At 39.7% G+C, this 18804-nt stretch overlaps 1 protein-coding gene and 1 pseudogene across 2 annotated transcripts in view; both read left to right on the top strand.

Annotated features, from left to right (window-relative positions):
• RPAP2 (RNA polymerase II associated protein 2) overlaps positions 1-17511 on the top strand; it is a 121572-nt gene extending 104061 nt beyond the window's left edge. Inside the window, exons 14-15 of the transcript XR_014052591.1 lie at positions 1773-1930; positions 14976-17511. The gene's annotated coding sequence lies outside the window, so the exon portion shown is untranslated. The remainder of the gene's footprint in view (positions 1-1772; positions 1931-14975) is intronic.
• Positions 460-1396, top strand: LOC145504931 (small ribosomal subunit protein uS2B-like; annotated as a pseudogene). The gene is made up of 2 exons (XR_014052598.1): positions 460-978; positions 1011-1396. The product of XR_014052598.1 is annotated as a small ribosomal subunit protein uS2B-like (transcript).
• Positions 17512-18804: the final 1293 nt, after the last annotated feature.

The raw sequence follows: 18804 nt of genomic DNA, 5'->3' as shown, positions 1-18804 counted from the left end.
CGACCCCATGAAATTTAGCCCACCAGCTCTGTCCATGGGATTTTTCAGGCAAGAATACTGGAGTGAGTTGCCATTTCATTTTCCAGGGGAACTTCCTGACTCAGGGATCAAATCCAGATCTCCTGCATCTCAGGCTGATTCTTTAAGGTAAGCAAGTGCTCAAAAACCAAAAGAAAGTATGTCAAAGGGACACAGGAACCAACCTGAAAGCTCCCAATGGCCAATGCCGTGATAATTCCAACAATGAAATAAATAACAACATAGTACTGAATCGTGACCCAAAGTATAAAAGAAATATACATGCTGATATAAGTGATTGAAAAATAAATGAGGTAGAAGAGACAAATCTTCCTTACAGAGGAACTCCAAGTTATATATGTAGAGTCCTTCTGTACTACCCAGAGAGGGATCCATATGGCATTGTCCTCTATCCCCATAACTTAAAGGGAAATTTTCATGATGTCTACAGTTCTCGGTGTCCTGTATATGAAAGAGGTGGATGTCCTCAAATTCCTAGCTGCAGGAACCCACTTAAGTGGTACAGACCTTGACTTCCAAGTGGAACATTGCATGTACAAAAGGAAAAGTGATGGCATCTATATCATAAATCTAAAGAGGACTTTGGAGAGGCTTCCATTGAGAGTTCATGCCATTGTTGCCATTGAAAAACTGGTTGATGTCACTGTCATCCTTCAGGGATACTGGCCAGCAGACTTCATTGAAGTTTGCTGCTGCCGCCACTGGAGCCACTCCTCTGGCTTCACTCCTGGAACCTACACTAATCAGATCCAGACAGCTTCCGGGAGCCTCATTTTTCTGGTGATTATTACCCCAGGGCTTACCACCAGCCTCTTATATTAACCTGTCTACCATCACTCTGTGTAACACATTCTCCTTTTTGCTATGTGTACACTCATCCCCTGCAATGACAAGGGAGCTCACTCAGTAGGCCTGACGTAGTGGATACTGGTCTGGGAAGTGTTCTGCACAGTTTTCAAGTCATCAGACAGGTCATGTCTGATCTCTACTTACTCAGAGATCCTGAGAAGACTGAAAAAGAAGAGCAAGGCATGCTCAAAAGGCTGTGACTGGAGGCATTTCCAAGTGAATGAACTGCTCTAGCTCCTGAGTTTACTGCTACTCAACCTAAGGTCACAGGCTCGCCTGAAAGCAGGCTGGTGTCCTCTGTGCCTCTTCAGGTGTTGCCTGCAGAACACTGGGGTGCTCAGCCTGCCACTGAAGGCTGGTCTGAAGCTCCCACTTGTCAGGCCACTGAATGGGTGGGAACAATTACTGGGTGGTCTTAAGCTGTTCTTCCACAGGCTCTTAAACAGAAAACAGAGATAAGGTTGTCAGAATCAGTTTTGAAACAAATGAATAAAACTATATGTATGCACTTCCCTGGTGGTCCAGTGGTTAAGAATCCACTTTCTGGGGGCTTTCCTGTTGGCTCAGTGGTCAAGAATCTGCCTGCCAGTGCAGGAGAAACAGGTTCAATCCCTGATCCAGGAAGATACCACATGCCACTGAACAGCTAATTCTGTGCGCTACAGCTACTGAGCCTGTGCTTTAGAGCCTGGGAGCCACAACTACTGAAGCCCATGCTCCGCAATAAGAGAAGCCACAACAGTGAGAAGCCTACACACCACAACTGGAGAGCAGCCACGACTCACCACAGCTAGAAAAAAGCCTGAGCAGCAACAAAGACTCAGCACTGCCAAAAATAAAATGTTTTGATTTTTTTTAAAAAAAGAATCTACCTTCTAATGCAGGGGGCGCAGATTCCATCTCTGGCCGGCGAACTAACCTCCCACGTGCCACAAGGCAGCTAAGTCCACTTGCCACAACTAGAGAAGCCTGAACACCACAATGAAGACCCAAAACAGCCAGGGAAAAAAAAGACAGATACTATCTCTTCCAGGAGGTAGAGGTAGGTATTCTTAAATTCAGTGACTTGCTCCCAATGAACAGCACAGGGAAAGGAAGAACACCTTTCCCAAATGATGAAAGCTCCCATCCTCAGTGATGTGTCGCCCTGATACATATGATGAAAAGGGTACTGCACCTCTGTGGTATTCTTCCCCTAAAAACATAACCTCAGTCTAACCATGAGAAAAGACAAATCAAGTTTGGAGGACATTTCTGCAGGAAATTTTGTGAATACCTCAAGACTGTCATGAAAAACAAGGAAAGAATGAAATATTGTCACATCCTAGGGGAGCCATGTAAACCAAATGCAGTGTAGTGTCATGATCTGAGCCAGAACAGGAAGAGGACATTAATGGAAAAACTGGTGAAATCCAAATAGAGTCTGAAGTTTAATTAATAGCAATAAACCAATGCAGTTTCTTAACTTTAACAAATGCATCATGGAAATGGAAATGTAAACAATGCGGGAAATTGGGTGAGGGATAAACAGGAACTCTATACTATCTTTGCCACTTTCTAGAAATCTAAAATTACTATTTCAAAATAAAAAGTTTATTTTTTACAAAGTACTAACTGGATATGAGAAGGGATGCAAAGATGAGACAGTCACTGCCCTCAGAATCTTCAGCCTGCCTATGGAAGGGGCAGTTCAGTTCAGTCACTCAGTCGTGTCCGACTCTTTGTGACCCCTTGAACCACAGCAAGCCAAGCCTCCCTGTCCATCACCAACTCCCGGAGTTTACCCACACTCATGTCCATTGAGTCGGTGATGCCATCCAATCATCTCATCCTCTGTCGTCCCCTTCTCCTCCTGCCCTCAATCTTTCCCAGCATCAGGGTCTTTCAAATGAGTCAGCTCTTTGCATCAGGTGTCGTTTTTGAGATTGCATCCAAGTACTGCATTTCGGACTCTTTGGTTGACTATGATGGGAGAGGCAAGACTACAGTAAATGCCCTGAAGAGGAACATCCATCCTAGCTTGCCTGGGATAGTCCCGAGTATATAACTGTAAGCTCAGCATCATTATTAATTATAAGTACCCGCTTTTATTTCCAAAAGTATTCTGATTTAGACATTAAATTATATGATATTACCACCTAAAAGGCACAGGGTATGCTGTGGTGGTCAGAGATAGGAGGGGACATTCGTGATGGCATGGAAGAATGGATGGGAGTTATGAAGTGGAGAGAGAAGTCAGAGCTAGGAAGGGATGGAGGTTATGGTCCAGGCAGGGCAGCTTCAAGAAGAAAGTCCCAGAGGTAGGTAAGACCCAGGGTGTGTTCTTCTCAAGACAAAGACATCTGGAATTAGAGAAAACTCTGAGGAAAATGGCAAACATGATTAAAAAGAAAGGATCAACTACAGTTTTGGCTCAGTTCGGTTCCATTCAGTCACTCAGTCGTGTCCGACTCTTTGCGACCCCATGGACTGCAGCATGCCAGGCCTCCCAAACCATCACCAAATCCCGCAGCCTACTCAAACTCATGTCCATCGCGTCGGTGATGCCACCCAACCATCTCATCCTCTATTGTCCCCTTCTGCTCCTGCTGTCAATCTTTCCCAGCATCAGAGTCTTCTCCAATGAGTCGGTTCTTCACATCAGGTGGCCAAACTATTGGAGTTTCAGCTTCAGCATCAGTCATTCCAATGAATATTCAAGACTGATTTCCTTTAGGATAGACTGGTTGGATCCCCTTATAGTCCAACGGACTCACAAGAGTCTTCTCCAACACCCCAGTTCAAAAGCATCAATTCTTTGGTGCTCAGCTTTCTTTACAGTCCAACTCTCACATCCATACATGACCACTGGAAAAACCATAGCTTTGACTAGATGGGACTTTGTTGGTAAAGTAATGTCTCTGCTTTTTAATATGCTATCTAGGGTGGTCATAGCTTTCTTCCAAGAAGCAAGCATCTTTTAATTTCATGGCTGCAGTCACCATCTGCAGTCATTTTGGAGCCCCCAAAAATAAAGTCAGCCACTGTTTCCACTGTTTCCCCATCTATTTGCCATGAAGTGATGGGACCAGATGCCATGATCTTAGTTTTCTGAATGTTGAGTTTTGGGCCAACTTTTTCACTCTCCTCTTTCACTTTCATCAAGAGGCTCTTTAGTTCTTCTTCACTTTCTGCCATAAGAGTGGTCATTCGCATATCTGAGGTTATTGATATTTCCCCTGGCAATCTTGATTCCAGCTTGTGCTTCATCCAGCCTGGCATTTCGCATGGTGTACTCTGCATATAAGTTAAATAAGCAGGGTGACAAAATACAGCCTTGATGTACTCCTTTCCCGATTTGGAACCAGTCTGTTGTTTCATATCCAGTTCTGTTGCCTCTTGACCTGCATACAGATAACTCAGGAGGCAGGTCAGGTGGTCTGGTATTCCCATCTCTTTCAGGATTTTCCAGTTTGTTGTGATCCACACAGTCAAAGGCTTTGGCACAGTCAATAAAGCAAAAGTAGATGTTTTTCTGGAACTCTCTTGCTTTTTCAATGATCCAGCGGATGTTGACAATTTGATCTCTGCTTCCTCAGCCTTTTCTAAATCCAGCTTGAAAATCTGGAATTTCACGGTTCAGGTACTGTTGAAGCCTGGCTTGGAGAATTTTGATTACTTTACTAGTGTGTGAGATGAGTGCAATTGTGTGGTAGTTTGAACATTCTTTGGCATTACCTTTCTTTGGGATTGGAATGAAAACTGACCTTTTCTAGTCCCGTGGCCACTGCTGTGTTTTCCAGATTTGCTGGCATATTGAGTGCAGCACTTTCACAGCATCATCTTTTAGGATGTGAAATAGCTCAACTGGAATTCCATCACCGCCACTAGCTTTGTTCGTAGTGATGCTTCCTAAGGCCCACTTGATTTCGCATTCCAGGATGTCTGGCTCTAGGTGAGTGATCATACTATCATGTTTATCTGGGTCGTGAAGATCTTTTTTGTATAGATCTTCTGTGTATTCTTGCCACCTCTTCTTAATATCTTCTGCTTCTGTTAGGCCCATACCATTTCTGTCCTTTACTGTGCTCATCTTTGCATGAAATGTTCCCCTGGTATCTCTAATTTTCTTGAAGACATCTCTGCTGCTAAGTCACTTCAGTCGTGTCCAACTCTGTGCATCCCCATAGACGGCAGCCCACCAGGCTCCCCCATCCCTGGGATTCTCCAGGCAAGAACACTAGAGTGGGTTGCCATTTCCTTCTCCAGTGCATGAAAGTGAAAAGTGAAAGTGAAGTCACTCAGTCGTGTCCAACCCTTAGCAACCACATGGACTGCAGCCTACCAGCCTCCTCCATCCATGGGATTTTCCAGGCAAGAATACTGTAGTGGGTTGCCATTGTCTTCTCCAGAAGACATCTCTAGTCTTTGCCATTCTATTGTTTTCCTCTATTTCTTTGCATTGATCACTGAGAAAGGCTTTCTTATCTCTCCTTGCTATTCTTTGGAACTCTGCATTCAAATGGATATATCTTTCTTTTCTCCTTTGCCTTTCACTCCTCTTCTTTTCTCAACTATTTGCAAAGCCTCATCAGACAACCATTTTGCCTTTTTGTGTTTCTTTTTCTTGGGGATGGTCTTGACCACTGCCTCCTGTACAATGTCACGAACCTCTGTCCATAGTTCTTCAGGCACTCTGTCAGATCTAATCCCTTGAATCTACTTGTCACTTCCACTGTATAATTGTAAGGGATTTGATTTAGGTCATACCTGAACGGCCTAGTGGTTTTCCTACTTCCTTCAATTTAAGTCTGAATTTGGCAATAAGCAGTTCATGATGTAAGCCACAGTCAGCTCCCGGTCTTGTTTTTGCTGACTGTATAGAGCTTCTCCATCTTTGGCTACAAATATAACCAGTCTGATTTCAGTATTGACCATCTGGTGATGTCCATGTGTAGAGTCTTCTCTTGTGTTGTTGGAAGAGGGTGTTTGCTATGATCAGTGCGTTCTCTTGGCAAAACTCTATCAGCCTTGACCTGCTTCGTTTTGTACTCCAAGGCCAGATTTGCCTGTTACTCCAGGTAGCTTGATTTTCTACTTTTGCATTCCAGTTCCCTATAATGAAGAGGACATATTTTTTGGGTGTTAGCCTAGAAGGTCTTGTAGGTCTTCATAGAACCATTCAGCTTCAGTTTCTTCAGCATTACTGGTCAAGGCATAGACTTGGATTACTCTGATATTGAATGGTTTGCCTTGGAAACGAAGAGAGATCATTCTGTTGTTTTTGAGATTGTATCCAACTACTGCATTTTGGACTCTTTTGTTGACTATGATGGCTACTCCATTTCTTCTAAGGGATTCTTGCCCATAATAGTAGATTATAAATCTAATAGTAGATTATATAACTAAAATGGACTGGAATGGGTGAATTTAACTCAGATGACCATTGGTCATCTGAGTTAAATTCACCCATTCCAGTCCATTTTAGTTCACTGATTCCTAAAATGTTGATGTTCACTCTTGCCATCTCCTGTTTGACCATTTCTAATTTGCCTTGATTCATGGACCTAACATTTCAGGCTCCTATGCAATATTGCTCTTTACAGCATTGGACTCTACTTCCATCACCAGTCACATCCACAACTGGGTGTTGTTTTTGCTTTTGCTCCACCTCTTCATTCTTTCTGGAGTTATTTCTCTGCTCTTCTCCATATTGGGCATCTACCAACCTGGGGAGTTCATCTTTCAGTGTCATACCTTTTTTCTTTTTCATACTGTTCATGGGATTCTCAAGGCAAGAATACTGAAGTTTTGCCATTCCCTTCTCCAGTGGACCATGTTTTGTCAGAACTCTCCACCATGACCCGTCCAGGCTAAATGAACTAGAACTTTATTGGAGCAGTAATTTATTTTCAAGCACACAGGAGGGAAAGTAGCAAACCACCCTACAAATTAAAAACTTACAAAATTAATTTTCTTAAGAAAGATCCTTTTTTTTTGCCCTTATATATCTATTCTTTGCCTAACTTTTCCTGTCCTCTCTCTAGGCCCTTTGATACACACCGAGTTCCAGCTCACCTCAGCTAACTCTAAAATGTATTGTGAGACCCCTCTAAACACTGGTATTACCGTTTACTAAGCTCTCAACCAAGACAAGATTGAGCAGCTGCTTCCCTAGGCCTTTGGTGTCTGACCCAATCTGTGGTTCAGTCATGTGCTCTGCTGACTCAGAGCACACACTGGTCTTCTCTCCAGAACACTACTCCATGACCCCATGTGGCATTCTTCATTATTGAAGTGTTACTTCAATAAGGCATAACCCCCAGGTTTTCATATGAACTCTGAATTTCAAAGAACAGAAAGGAATATTTTACAAAATCCCTGTTGCTCTTTCAGGGAAAATTTGAATTCTCAATAGCTTTTACTCTGAAAAGTAAACAGTATGATTCACTTTCACTTTCTATTTAAGTACTTCAGCAACTAGCCCATATGCTGTTATATTCAGAGAATGGTGACTTTTAAAAAAATCTTTCCCTTTGAATAATTCCATTCCCTTCACACACTCAAACACTTAAAATCCTCACTAGGCTTAATATATTTAGTGGAATCTCTATAAGGTATTATTTAGCATCTTCTGCTTACGGTCATGTCCAAAAACTAGGTAATCTTCCTACTCATTAGGGAACAGGATCCATTCTCTATAAAGATTTACCTAAACTCAAGGAAAGTGATACCACTGTGAAGTTTGAAAATCTTAAAGAGTTTTACATTATAAGCCCTGGTAGAAAAAGGACGAAGGATGTCTAGAAGGCCACCTCTGCAGGCTGAGGGTGAAGAGCAGGGGTGACTTTCATCTGAAATGTGCCTAGAAAGGGCTGAGTGAGGTTGAAACAGGCTTCTGGGGGCCTCTGATATCCAGGTTCTCTTCTTAATGCAGCACCACCTGGAGCTAAGAGATATGGAACAGTGTATAGGGATGACCAATGTGAATGCTGATGAAATGTGTTCTTCTTCAATAAAGCTTGTTTCCTGTGGGAATTCCTGTATCATTTTCCAAATTAAAATAGCAAAACAGGAATTTCTGTAAAACCTCAGTGATCCAGCTCTCTGCTCTCCAAATTTTCAAGCCTTTGCGTCTCCTACCTTCACCAAAAACACTTGTGTTTCGGAAAACTGATTGCCAATGAAGCAACAAGGAGGTGGAACTGGATCACAGTACCTTTAGCTGAAAGCAGTGGCACCAAGCTCTTCCCTCTAAATAAGCCTGCCTCGCCTCTGGTGGACCTATTGAGAAAAGCCTGCTTCAAGGTGCTAGTTTTCAGTTTGCTTCCCAGCACCTCTGCAGTCATAACTAAAGCAAAGGAGAATATTGCATGACTTCAGAAGAAAGTCAGCCACCTTGCAACATCTTCAGGAAATTCTGCACTCCCCTAGGGCTTGCAAAACTCCCTATGTCTTGCAGACCGAAGGCAAGATCTCAGTCACCTAGCTCTAGTTTGCATAATTAAAGAAAGTGGAAGCTGGTTATTTTCTGGGTGACCCTTGACTCAACCAAGCTCATAGAACCTATCACAAAAATAAGACAGCATAAACTGAAGTGTTAAAAGCCAGGTCCCTAGATGGATACCCATCTGAGCCCTGACCTGCTAGGGTCATACAGCCAAGACAGTGTTCACTTAACTATAATGTTATTCTTTTGAGTTGGCATACAAACAATAATAAAATTTCATATCATAATTTGTAAGACATTTCGGAGAAACAGTGTACTAATATCTTCTATGATACCATCTATGTCCATTTTTTATATGGAAAGCATAGCCAGTGATTTGTTAACTCACTCCCTCCCACATTCTTACCTCTTTATTTTCTTTCTCCAATTATCCTATTAACATATTATCCATGTCTGGGGGAAAAAATTAAAACCGAATTTTAAAACTGCATTCAATATGGCCACATGGTAGGGGAGAGAGTCCACCTTCAGAAGTCAAGCAGCTCTACCTCTTTTCCGTATCGGGCATCCAGATAGATTTCCTTTGCAAGAGTCCTGCAACTCGGGGAAAGAATGTGAAAAGCGCTGCTGCTGCTGCTAAGTCGCTTCAGTCGTGTCCGACTCGGTGCGACCCCATAGAAGGCAGCCCACCAGGTTCCTCTGTCCCTGGGATTCTCCAGGCAAGAATACTGGAGTGGGTTGAAAAGTGCTGGGCTTGTCTATATCCCTGACTATTATAAGAAAGCACACACAGACTAAGACCCAGAGTTGACACAAGTTCAAGCCACTTTTAGAGAGAGATTGCTAGAAACCAGGTTTCAAACTCATAGTCTATGGCAACAAAAAAGCTCAATGAGCTTTGAAGAGAGAGACAGGAGCACAAAACAGGACTCTTTCAATCAAAACCCACCTGGGATCAGGGCAGCCACCCTGTCTGGGTGAGCTAAACTGAGATTCCTCCACCTCCTCCCCCACTTCCGTTTTAGAACAAGGGTCACTGCCACAGAGAGAGCTGAACTTGTAGACAGGGTTTGGATTTGAGTCAGAACAATTTGGTTTTAAGCCTCAGAAATTTTTGTTTGAAGCATCCAGGCTTGGTTAGAGGTTAAAAGATCATGGGGCCACCCAGCAGCCCTTGGTTTTCTAGAGTTTGGGAAAACGGCTCAGTTGCATTAGAAATTTCTCAGGGAAAACCTCTAGGACAGAGAAGGAATATTTACTAAGTGGAAGAAGAAGCATTTGCTGAAGACCTTTCTAACCCATTTCTGAGAGTTTCAACTCAATAAACCAGCAAACACACGTATCACAACTTTGTTCTTTCTGTGATTAAAGCCTTGAGTTTTTTTGTGAAAAGTGAAATGCCAAGAAAGTGAGCTCGCTCATGTTGGTGAGAGAAGTAAGGTTCTGGGACATCTGGATGGGGGGAGTGGGAGAAATAAGTTAGCATTAGTATGAGGACCCCAAATTAAAATTCTGGGTTAATTTATTTTTTAGGAGTAAATGGAATTAACTGGCTGGATAAATGTCACACTCAGTCTTCAGCTTGTTCAGCTTCATGCCCTGGGATGGGGGTGGGCAGGCCTGACAGAGCAGCGTGGAACTTTAGTCTCCCCTGAAGCTGTTTCCTCACCACCCCCACCCCCACAGCCTGCATTCCTGAGGAGCACATTTTTTAAATTAATTTTAATTGGAGGCTAATTACAATATTGTAGTGGTTTTTGCCATATATTGACATGAATCAGCCATGGGTGTATATGTGTTCCCCATCCTGAACCCCCCTCCCACCTCCCTCCCCATCCTATCCCTCAGGGTCATCCCAGTGCACCACCCCTGAGTGCCCTGTCTCATGCATCAAACCTGGACTGGCTATCTATTTCACATGTGGCAATATACACGTTTCAATGTTCAGTTCAGTTGAGTTCAGTTGCTCAGTCGTGTCCGACTCTTTGCGACCCCTTGAACCGCAGCATTCCAGGCCTCCCTGTCCATCACCAACTCCTGGAGTCCACCCAAACCCATGCTATTCTCTCAAATCATCCGACTCTTGCCTTCTCCCACAGAGTCCAAAAGTCTGTTCTTTACATCTGTGTCTCTTTTGCTGTCTCGCATATAGGGTCATCTGAGGAGCACTTTATTTTGGGGGCTCCAAAATCACTGCAGATGGTGGCTGCAGTCATGAAATTAAAAGATGCTTACTCCTTGGAAGGAAGGTTATGACCAACCTAGATAGCATATTAAAAAGCAGAGACATTACTTTGCCAACAAAGGTCTGTCTAGTCAAGGCTATGGTTTTTCCAGAAGTCATGTATGGATGTGAGAGTTGGACTGTAAAGAAAGCTGAGCACCGAAAAATTGATGCTTTTGAACTGTGGTGTTGGAGAAGACTCTTGAGAGTCCCTTGGACTGCAAAGAGATCCAACCAGTCCATCTTAAAGGAGATCAGTCCTGGGTATTCATTGGAAGGTCTGATGTTGAAGCTGAAACTCCAATACTTCAGCCACCTGATGCGAAGAGCTGACTCATTTGAAAAGACCCTGATGCTGGGTAAGATTGAAGGCAGGAGGAGAAGGTGACGACAGAGGATGAGATGGTTGGGTGGCATCACCGACTCAATGGACATGAGTTTGGGTGGGCTCCAGGAGCTGGTGTTGGACAGGGAGGCCTGGCGTGCTACAGCTCATGGGGTCTCAAAGAGTCAGACACGACTGAGCGACTGAACTGAACTGAACTGAAGAGCACTTTAAAATCTGCCCAGCAGATGAAAACCTGTGCATGTAAGCACTTCCACTTACCACATCACTCTGTTTGACCCCTCCCCAAATTCTATGTAATTATTTTATATTGTTAAGTTAATCATGTTCCCATTATGGCTTGCAATTGTAATTATCTTTTATTTTTTGTCTGGCTATTGATTGTGAAAACTGATAAACATCTTTTACTATTGTGATTATGTAACTAACTTAATACCACTGGTCAAAAGAAAAATAATAGAATTCTGCATCACCAAAACTAGGATTTAACAGAAAAATCTGTAATCACTTTTTAAGACCCAGATGCACATCAGAATTATCTTGAAATTTTCTGAAAAATGCAAATGCCCAGGTATTGGCATTTCTTTTTTCTCCAGAGCACCAGCTATGTTTCTGATGAGTAGTCATGTTCAAAAACAACTGGACTATATGATGATCTTTTACTTTTATCTAGTTTGTTTCACTTTTTCTATTTCATATTCAGTGCTCCCAATTCATTTAGTTTATGTTTTCCAATTTCTCCATCTTTTCTTTTCTTGGCATTCTTTATCAAGCACAATAGAAAAGCTTTTATATACATATACACACACACACATATATATATATAAGTAATATGTATAATATATATATTTTAGAAAATTTATACATTTTTGCCTAACTAAAAACTTTATGACATTTTGATTCCACTTGTTTGACTAATATGAATAGAATGCTAGATTTCTAATTAAAAAATAGATATGCAACTTATGCTATGTATAGCACTGGGAACTATAGTCAGTATCTTGTAATAGCCTATAATGGAAAATAATTTCAAAAATAATGTATGTGTATATGTATAACTGAATCACCTTGCTGTGCACCTGAAACATTGTAAGTCAACTATACTTCAATGAAATATATATATTAAGAAAAAAGAAATCTACCCAGGGCTTCAGAATCCTACACATGCATGCACTCATTTAACATATATTACTGAGCACTCACCATGGGCCAGGTCTCCCCATCTGTGATTACTCACTGAGTGTGTTCCATGATGCCCTGTCCGGTTTCTCTATGGTATGTGGGTATGTAGGACTGTACCCTGTTCACTCCCTCACTCCCCCACAGAAACCTGTGGCCTACCTTGGGTTGTGAAACATTCAGTAAACTATGAGCCTGGAAGGCAAATGGGAAAAGGCTGGGATTTGTGGCCAGGTTGGCCCAGTTGAAATCCTAACACTGGGGCTATTGGCAATAGCTAGCTGGTTGATCTTGGGTAGATGGTTAACTTCTCTGAGCCTCAGCTTATTTGAAAATGGAGAATAATAAAAATACATTCCTTACAGGGTTATTTATTTAACAGGACTTAAAGATACAGAGATCACCAATATTAGGTAAATACACAGAGGCCACAACATCAGGTAAAAGCTTTTAAGATTCAGCACAATTTTTATTTTCATTTTAATACTTTTCAAAGTAAAGGCTGTACAAAATTATAACAGAAACACTTACACAGCACTTACTTTGTACCAGACACTATCCCAAGTATTTTGCATAAATTAAATTAGTTCACTCTAAAAACAACTTCCCGAGGAAAGCACAATTATTACACTGATTTTCAACAAAAGATGTAACTGAGGCACAGAGAGGTTAAGTGATCAAAGTCACACAATTAGTAAGTGGCAGTACAAGGCTTCAAATCATGTTCATATGCATAGTTCAAGAAACTCAAAATATTCTACAAGACATTATGAAAAACAGCCACCTCCTGCATTCCCTTCCCTGCCTTTCCCACTCTATATATTCAACTAACATGCTTATAGAAGATGAGGATGTAAGTCTTTTACCACTACTAGAAACCACCACATACCTGACACTCCACATTTTCCCTCTTCCATCCTTTCAATATCATTTCTAATTAGATTAATATTCAATGTTTACATTTTTATCATCTGTAATGCTATTACAGGCAGGCCATGCAGTATGGTTTCTCATTCCTCCTTTTACAACTAGTAGTAACTGAATTAATACTTGTCTTAGTTTTCTTAGTTTCTATGCATCTTTCACTAATCCATTACCAAACTCTCCACCCTGTTAATCTCCACTCCTTCTATTTAAACACATCAGAAATCTGTCAGTCCCTTGAACACAGGTTTCCCAGAGCCTTTCTGTTCCAATCTGCACAGGATGCCTCTAGTTCTGCTGCACAGTTATCTTAGGCATTCCTTTCATCACCTCTGTAAGTACATTTGCTTCTTACTTGGGCTAGTTCACCTGGGTTCTTTAAATTTTGATAAATTCTTTAAATTTTCATTTGTGGTTTTTGTATCCTATTGAAGAAATACTTGCCTACTCCAGAGTTGTGAAATTTTTTCTCTTAAGTTTTCTAGATAAAAGCTTTATAATTTAAGCTTTTATGTTTAGGTCTGGGATCCATTTCTGTTACTTTTTGTGCATGGTGGAAGGTTAGGGATAAAGTTGTTTCCATATAGCTATCCAGTTGATACAGCTTCAGAAATACCTCAGACACTTTGTCAAAAATCAGTGACTACAGAACTTCCCTGGTGGTACACTGGATGAGAATCCACCTGCCAATGCAGAGGACATAGGTTCAATCCCTGGTCCGGGAAGATTCCACATGCCACAGAGCAACTAAACCCATGCACCACAACTACTGAGCCCTAGTGCTGCAACAACTCAAGCCCATACACCTAGAGCCTGTACTCCACAACAAGAGAAGCCCACGTACCTAGAGCCAGTACTCTGCAACTAATTGCTCCAATGAAAAGCCCGCACACCACAAAGAAGAGTAGCCCCTGCTCACAGCAACTAAAGAAAGCCCAAGTGCAGCAATGAAGTCCTAGCACAGCCATAAATAAATAAATAATCTTTTTAAAAACAGGAAAGAAAGAAAAAAAGAGCCATCTTAAAAAAAAAAAATCAATTTACTATATATGTTTGGGTCTGCAACAACTCTCTTATTATTTTCTATTGACCCATATATCTATCCTTATGCCAATACCAAGAATGTCTTGATAACTGTAACTTTATAGTAAGTCTTCAAATTAAGTAGTGTAAGACTTCCTTCTTTGTTCTTTTCAAAATTGTTTTGGCCATTCTAGCTCTTTTGCATTACACTATAAATTTTAGAATCAGCTTGATTATGATTGCATTGAATTTACAGGTCAGTTTGGAGAAATAGATGTCTCAGAAACATTAAGTCTTCCAATTCATGAACATGCCATACCTCTCCATTTATTTAGATCTCCTTTACTTTATCTTAGCAGTGTTTTGTAGTTTTTAGTATACAAGTCTAAAATCTTGGAAAATATGTCCCTGAATATTTCATGTGTTTTTTTGAAATAATAAACTTTAGTTTTTAAAGCAGTTTTAGATTCATGGCAAAATCCAAGTACAGCGAGTTCCCATATACCCCACCCACACATGCACACAACCACCCCCACCTGAGTATTCACCCCTACTAAGTATTTTTTATGTTACTGTAGTGTTAGTTGCTCACTTGTGTCCAACTCTTTGCGACCCCACAGACTGTAGCCTGGCAGGCTTCTCTGTACATGCAATTTCCCATGCAAGAATCCAGGAGTGGGTTGCCATTCCCTTCTCCAGGGGATCTTCCCAACCCAGGTCTCTCACAAGTGGATTCTTTACCATATGAGCCACCAGGGAAGCCCTATGTTACGATAACTGGTATTTTAAAATTTTCATCTCCAATTATTCATTGCTGGTATAAAGAAAAATAATTTTTATATATTGACCTTGTATCCTGTGAACTTTACATTAGTTCTAGCAGCTTTTCTATAGAATCAGAATTTTCTACATAGTTAACCATGTCATCTGCAAATAATATTATTTTATTTCTTCTTTGCCAGTCTCTATGTCTTGCCTTATCACCCTGGATAGGATCTTCAAAACAATATTAAAAAATAAGTGGTGGAAAAAAGAGCAGTGGTGGACTCCCCAGGCAGTACAGTAGATAAGAATTCGCCCGCCAATGCAAGGGACACAGGTTCAATCCCTGGTCTGGGAAGATTTCACATGCCATGGAGCAACAAAGCCCAAGAACCGCAACTACTGAGCCTGCATGCTGCAACTACTGAAGCCAGTGTCCTAGGGCCTGTGCTTCACAACAAGAGAAGCCACCACAATGGGAAGCCCGTACACCACAATAAAGAGTAGCCCTTGCTCACCACAATGAAGACCCAGCTCAACCAAAAACAAATAAATAAACTATAAAAGAAAAAAAGGAAGAACAGTGATGAAAGCATTCATCCTTAGATCTTAGAGGGAAAATAGTCTTTCACCATTAAGAATAAAATGTAGGTTTTCATGGAAAACCTTTATCATGTTGAAGAAGTTCCCTGGTACTCATGTTACTGTAAGATTTTCATAATGGGTGTTGAATTTTGCCAAAAGGCTTTCATGCATATCTATAAAGATATTTTTTCTTTATTTCTGCTGATGTAAATTATACTTATTGATACTTAAATGTTAAATTAACCTTGCATCCCTGGGATAAGTCCTACTGAATCATGACATATTTACCTTTTATTAATAGTATATTGCTGTTTAATAGTTTGTTAAGGATTTTTGCCTGTTCCTAAGGGACATTGCTTTATAATTTTTTTCTTATCATGTCTTTGTCTGATTTAATATCAGTCTCATAAAATGAACTTGAAAGTATACTATCCAATTCTATTTTCTGAGAGTTCTTCAGGGCTAAAGGATTGGTATTATCTCTTAAATTTTTGGCAGAATTCACCAATAATACCATCTGGACCTAGGAGTTTTCTTTGTGAAAACATTTCTTAATATGAATTTAATCACTTTCATTGATATATGGATATTCAGAAATGTTTCTTCTTGAGTCAATATTGGAAAACTGTCTTCCAAGGAATTTTTCCATTTCATCTAAGCTGTCAAACATATTTGCACAGTTATTCATAATATCTTTTTATTATCCCCTTAATTAACACAGGGTTTTAGCAGTGTTTTCTCTTTTTCTGAAACATACTGAAAATTTGTCTTTTTTCTTGATCATTCTATGTAATGTTGCAACTTTATTGATTTAAAAAAAACCTAAATTTTTTATTTCATTAATTTTCTTTATTTTTCTGTTTTCTGACTTTTATTATTTTCTTCCTTCTACTTCCTTTGGACTCAAATTGTTTCTCTCCTCCTACCTAATTTCTTAAGGTGAAAGCCTCAATCATTGATTGGAGAACTTTCTTCTTTTCTAAGCTATACATATCTACTAAGCTGTATCCCATGAAATCTGAAAAGTTTCTTCATCTTTATTCAAAATATTTTAAAGTTTCTTTTGTGATTTCTAATTTGATCATTACATTATTTAAAGATGTGCTGTTTTTACCAAATATCTTTGTTAATAATTTTAAATTCCATTCTTATTAGAAAACATACTCTGTATGATTTTAATGTTTTACATTTATTGAGACTTGTTTTATAATTCATAGCATGGCCTAATGCTGTTGTTGAGTAGAGTGTTCTGTAAATGTCAATTGGGTCATGTTGGTTGATAGTATTATTAATATCATCCAAATCTCTACTGATATTGTCAGTTTATCCTATTATTTTAAAGGAGGAATGCTGAAACCTCTAATAATAACAGTGGGTTTGTTAACTTCTTTATCAGTTTTTGTTGCATGTATTTTGAAGCTTTGTTATTGGATGTATGCACATTTAGAATTGTTATGTACTCCTGATGGACTACCATGAAATGACCTTCTTTATCCCATATGAAATTTCTTGTTCTAAGATATCCTTTGCTATTAATATAGTCATGCTAGCTTTTTTCTGATTGGTGTTTGCATGGTATAACTTCCATCCTTTTACTTTTAATCTACGTGTGTATTTATATTTAAAGTAGATTCCCTCTAGACAGAGCACAGTCGGGTTTTGTTTTTTTATCCTAACTGGATAAAAGTCTATCTCTGCCTTATATTTGATAACAATAATTAATATGGTTGGGTTTAAGTCTATCATCTTCATATTTGTTTTTTATTTTGTCATGTTTTCCCTTTTTCCCTGCCTCATTTTATGTTAAGTTTTAGCACTCCAATTTAGCTCCAATACTGATTTATCAGCTGTAGTTCTCTGTTTTTCCTTTTTGGTTTGGGGTTTTGTTTTTGCTTTTTTTTTTAGTGAGTGCTCTAGGGTTTAAAATATGCATATTTTATCTATCACATTTCACCTTCAAATAATATTATATCACTTGAAATATAATGTAAAAACCTAACAATAAATTTTATAACTATCATTTCATTCCTTCCATCTGTGCTACTATTGTCATACATTTCACTTCTATATATGATCTAAACCCTAGCATGCATATAATTTTTGCTTTAAATAGTCAATTGTATTTTAAATAAACATTTTAATGAGAAGGAAGATAGTCTTTTATATTTACTCACATTTATGCCATTTCAAGTACTCTTCATTCCTTTGTGTAGATCCACATTTCCACCTGATTTTTTTCTTTCTGCCTGAATAACTTAATATTTCTCATATAGCAGTATATTTATAAATTCTTTCAACTTTATTTGTTGGAAAAAACTATTGTTTTGCCTTCACTTTTGTTTTTATTGTTGTTTGTTTTGGGTTCTTATTGGCCACACCATGTGGTTTGTAGGATCTTAGTTGCCCAACCAAGGATTGAACTTGGGCCCTGGCAGCAAAAGCACTGAGTCATAACCACTGGACCACCAGGGAATTCCCTTGCCTTCACTTTTGAAGAATGCTTTCACTTATTTCCAAGCTATCCTTTTCTTTTAGCACATTAAAGATGCCATTCTATTGTCTCTGGCTTGCATAACTTTAGACAATAAGTCTACAGTGATCCTTACCTTTGGTTTTCTGTACATACTGTCTTTCTTCTCTCTAGCTGCTTTTAAGATTTCTCTCTTTATCATTGGTTTTCAGCAACTCGATTATGATGGGGTTTGGTGTGAGTTTCAGAGTTTGCAGGTTTATCCTGCTTGGGGTTCACCAAGCTTCTTAGATCACTGTCTTAGCATTTTTATCAAATTTAGAAAGATTTTCACCATTGTTTCTTAGTATTATTTCTTGGTATTCAGAAAAGATTTAACATTTCTGGAGCTCTTTTTCTGCATAACTGTCTCTTGCATGGAATTCTTCCTCACAACTTTTAGCTGCTTCAACCTCCCTGACCTCCAATCTCTCTCCCCTCCAGTCAGTGAGACCACTGTGCTATACTTGCGACCCCCCCCAGACCCTGCTCCATGATCCAGAATGTACCTCTAGGTAAAAGCCTAGGTGATGACAGAGCTCACTTCATTTGTCTCTCTTCCCTCAGGATCACAATCCTGTACTACTTCTAGTCCAACATCAGAAAACAGGCATTTCATACATTTTATACAGTTTCTGGTTGTTTACAGTGGCAGGGTAAATGTGATCCCTATTACTCCATGATAGATTAAAGCAGAAGTACACTTATCTTTTTTAAAAACTCCATTTACTAACAATTTTTGAGGAAGTAGTGGAAAGTAAACATGAGTTCAATCCACCACGGTTAGCTGGAAATTCACTTCAATTTTTAAAATTATAAACAAGACATAATAGTTTTTAAATTAATAATTATCCCAAAACAGTGAGAAGGACAAAAACTGTTTTCAACTTTTCACTGGATAGTCAAAGTGTCTATACAGTCTAAATGAGTCATAA

The sequence above is a fragment of the Giraffa tippelskirchi genome, chromosome 5 (assembly GCF_054371585.1).
Source record: "Giraffa tippelskirchi isolate mGirTip1 chromosome 5, T2T-mGirTip1v1.2.pri, whole genome shotgun sequence".
Classification (NCBI taxonomy): domain Eukaryota; kingdom Metazoa; phylum Chordata; class Mammalia; order Artiodactyla; family Giraffidae; genus Giraffa; species Giraffa tippelskirchi.
This window is presented reverse-complemented; position numbering and strand designations above follow the sequence as displayed.